Source organism: Cebus imitator, unplaced genomic scaffold, assembly GCF_001604975.1.
Source record: "Cebus imitator isolate Cc_AM_T3 unplaced genomic scaffold, Cebus_imitator-1.0 Scaffold547, whole genome shotgun sequence".
In the NCBI taxonomy this organism is placed as follows: Eukaryota; Metazoa; Chordata; class Mammalia; order Primates; family Cebidae; genus Cebus; species Cebus imitator.
Window position 1 is genome coordinate 252,187 of NW_016107862.1, and position 4,192 is coordinate 256,378.

Genomic DNA, 4,192 nt, shown 5'->3' on the forward strand with positions numbered 1-4,192 from the left:
ATCGCGGGTCTCAATCTTCTTCACAACCACGGCCTTGGTGGAGCTGGTGCGGCTGAAGGTGGAGCCCGCGCCAGAGCCAAAGCTGGAGCCCAGGCCGTAGCTGAGGCCGGGGCTTGTGAGGCCCCCATAGGCAGAGCTCAGACCTCCTGCATAGCCGCTGGTGGTCTTCGTGTGGATACTCATGTTCTGCATCCCAGACTCCAGCCGGCTCTCCTCGCCCTCCGGTAGCTTGCGGTAGGTGGCGATCTCGATGTCCAGGGCCAGTTTGACGTTCATCAGCTCCTGGTAGTCACGCAGCTGCCGTGCCATGTCCTACTTGGCCTTCTGCAGGGCTTCCTCCAGCTGCTGCTGCTTGGCACGAGCATCCTTGAGTGCCTGCTCCCCGCGATGCTCAGCATCTATAATGGCGGCCTCCAGGGAAGCCCTCTGGCCTTTGAGGCCCTCAATCTCGGCCTGGAGCCGGCTGATGTTCCGGTTCATCTCGGCGATCTCAGTCTTCGTACGCCGCAGGTCATCCCCGTGCTTCCCAGCCAGCTTCTGCAGCTCCTCATACTTGATCTGGTATACGCTCTCCACCTCAGCCCGGCTGTGGTTGGCGATCTCCTCGTACTGCTCCTTGACCTCAGCGATGATGCTGCCCATGTCCAAGGAGCGGCTGTTGTCCATGGACAGCACCACAGAGGTGTCGGAGATCTGGGACTGCAGCTCCCTGATCTCCTCTTCATACAGCTGCCTGAGGAAGTTGATCTTGTCAGTCAGTCCTTCCAGGCGAGACTCCAGCTCTACCTTGTTCATGTAAGCTTCATCCACATCCTTCTTGATGAGGACAAATTCATTCTCCATCTCTGTACGCTTATTGATCTCTTCCTCACACTTGTTCTTGAAGTCCTCCACCAGCCCCTGCATGTTGCCAAGCTCTGCCTCTAGCTTCAGCTTCTCCTGGCCCAGAGTCTCCAGCTGCCACCTCAGGTTGTTGATGTAGCTCTCAAACATGTTGTCCATGTTGCTCCGAGCCGTTTTCTGCTGCTGCAGGAGGCTCCACTTGGTCTCCAGCATCTTGTTCTGCTGCTCCAGGAACCGCACCTTGTCGATGAAGGAAGCAAACTTGTTGTTGAGGGTCTTGATCTGCTCCTTCTCCTGGGTACGCACGGCCTGGATGTTGGGGTCCATGTCCAGCTTAATGGGGTTCAGCAGGCTCCGGTTGATGGTGACGGCGGTGATGCCTCCCGGGCCTACACTGCTGGTCCCCGCATAGCCTGCACCCAGGCCACCGCAGAAGCCAGTGCTGCTCACTCAGGAGAAGCTCGAGGAGCTTGAGCGCGCACTGGGCCCACTCGTGAAGGAGCGGCTGCTGAAGGCCCCGGGGCCAGTGGTGGACACCCTGTAGGACTTCTGGGTCACCCTGATGGACATGGTGGAGGCAGGAGTGGAAGCAGGCGGGCTGAACCAGGGAGAGATTCCAGAAGGAGCGGAGAAGCTGCTGCTTGCCTCAATGATTTTCTTAACGGCATCCGGGAACTCATCGTCTGCTGCCTCTTGTTCAGCAGAAGCTGCTGCTTCTGTTATCTTGGTATTTTAAAAGCTAAACCTCCTTCTAAATTATCAAACTATCCTTTGCTGGCATTAAATTTTCCAGCTTTAGATCCTTCCCTTCCATTTGCTTTAAGTTGTCATATGATACTTTGCTTTTTCTTGAATCATATTAGACTCTATAGATATGCTTTATAGCAATCTTGCACCCACATAAAAATTGCATTTTCAATAAGATAAAAAGGTGTTTCTCAAAAAGCACAAGGTTTTCACACCTGCTGGCATAGCTGCAGTGACAGCCTCACAAATTTCTTTTTCTTCTTTCACAATGGCCCTTACTCTGGATTCATTTATCTGGAAATGGCAGGCAATCACAGTTACAGACCTCTGCAGTACATATTGAGCAATTCAACTTTTGCTTGTCATGACTTCTTTCTGCTTCTTGGGAGTACTTACAGCATCACTAGTGGCACTTCGTATAGATCCCATGTTATTCAAGGTCTACTGTATTCCACTAAACACAATGGAAGATACACAAGAACCACAAGAGATCACTTTTTACTGTAATATACAATTTACTGACAAACAAATGACTTACTTAGAGATGATTAGTGTCAGTACATTTTAAGTGGAATCTCACAACACTTGAGCTCACTGCAGTAGCAACAGGAGGTGGCTGCAAAATCATTTTTAATAAAGTTATTACAGTCATATACTGTACTATAGTACATTGTGTGTAGTTTGATTTAATACTGCATTTTTATATTTGTTCACATTTCTCTAGATGCAAATGGTGCCAGGTACGGTCTATAAGTGTGTGTGTGTGGGTACGTGAGTTTTGATAAATTTAACTTTTTATCATAGGTTTGTGTGTATTTTATGATATAAAATAGACTAGTATTTATATATATCTTATGCATTTATGACATATCTCTTTCTTAATTTTTTTCGTATTTCTAGGCTATGCAGTTCATCTGCTAGTTTTTTTTTTATTTTTTATTTTTTCTTCAAATTGTCCCAAATCTCCCAAAATTTTCCAATGTATTTATTGGAAAAATATTGCCTGAGTAGACTCATGCAGTGCAAACCTATGTTATTCAAGTGAACACTTATTATTGTTAAGCGCTATTACTACTGTACTATAACACAGAGCACTCACCACTTTTCTCTACTCACTGTCTTCCCATCCTGATAGCCTTCTTAACCTCACCTGCAGTCCCTTGTCCCTAGAATGAATACTCCAAATCTTCTCTTTACTAAATCTTTTATTTTCTTCAGGTTTCTCCTCAATTTACCTCTATAGACCACCCTATCTGTTGTCCTGCCCTACTCCCCTTACTCTATTATAATATCTAAAAATAATTTTTATTTTCACTGTAGCACTTAACACTGTCTGAAGTTAGAGTTTTGCTTACTGATTGCCTCCTTCAATAGGATGTAAGTTCCTTAAGAATAGAGATTTCTGGCCAGGTACAGTGGCTCACGTCTGTAATCCCAGCACTTTGGGAGGCCGAGGTGGGCAGATCACGAGGTCAAGAGATCGAGACCTCCTGGCCAACATGGTGAAACCCCATCTCTACTAAAAATACAAAAATTAGCCAGGCATGGTGATGGGCGCCTGTAATCCCAGCTACTTGGGAGGCTGAGGCAGGAGAATCACTTGAACCCAGGAGGTGGAGGTTGCAGTGAGCCAAGATTGCACCACTTCATTCCAACCTGGGTAACAGAGCAAGCAGAGCTAGACTCTGTCTCTAAAAAAAAAAAATTTTTTTTATGTATATATATATGTATAAAAATTTATGTGGTCATAAAGAACTTAAGAGAAATGGGATTAGTTGCTCTCTTCTGCTTACACTTTAATCATTATGTGGTTTTCTTTCTTTCTCTCTTTCTTTCTTTCTTTTTTTGAGACAGAGTCTTTGTCACCCAGGCAATGGAGTGCAGTGGCATAATCTCAGCTCTGCAACCTCTGCCTCCTAGTTTGAAGTAATTCTCCTGCCTCAGCCTCCCAAGTAGCTGGGACTACAGGCATGCACCACCACACACCCAGCTAATTTTTGTATTTTTTAGTAGAGTTGGGGTTTCACAATTATTTTCAACATAAGAGTATGTTTTACCATTCTTTAATTGTGTGGCTTTTTTTCTTTGTATTTTTCTTTTTGCTTATCTTCTCTTTTAATAAAAATTTTTTTAAAAATTGTTTTTTGAGACAGAGTCTCGCTCTGTCACTCAAGCTAGAGTGCAGTGGCACAATCACGGATAACTGCAGTCTCAACTTCCCAGGCTCAAGGGGTCCTCCAGCCCCCCTCAGCCTCTCTAGTAGCTAGGACCACAGGCATGTGCCACAATGCCCTTTTAATTTTTTAATTTTTTGAAGAGACAGTGTCTCCCTGTGTTGCCCAGGTTGCTCTCAAACTCCTAGGCTCAAGCAGTCTTCCTACTTCAGCCTCCAAAATGCTGGGATTATAGGCATGAACCACCACACCTGACCTCAATAAAATTTTGTGGCATTTTAGCAGAGAAGATCATGAGTATGTAATGGAAAGAACATGGATCTGATGCCAGACACCTCAGGTTGGTGTCCAAGCTCCATGCTTATTAACTCTGTGACCTGAGTCTGAAGTTACTGAGTTACTAGCAGGGATACTAGTAGGCTTTTTTT

The 4,192-nt window shown here is 45.6% G+C and overlaps 1 protein-coding gene and 1 pseudogene across 5 annotated transcripts in view; one reads left to right on the forward strand and one right to left on the reverse strand.

Annotated features, from left to right (window-relative positions):
* LOC108293767 overlaps positions 1 to 1,489 on the reverse strand; it is a 3,194-nt pseudogene extending 1,705 nt beyond the window's left edge. The window contains exon 1 of the transcript XR_001820801.2: positions 6 to 1,489. The product of XR_001820801.2 is annotated as a keratin, type II cytoskeletal 8-like (transcript). The remainder of the gene's footprint in view (positions 1 to 5) is intronic.
* Positions 1 to 4,192, forward strand: part of DHX57 (DExH-box helicase 57) — a 77,334-nt gene that overhangs the window by 38,404 nt on the left and 34,738 nt on the right. The gene's annotated exons all lie outside the window — the stretch shown is intronic.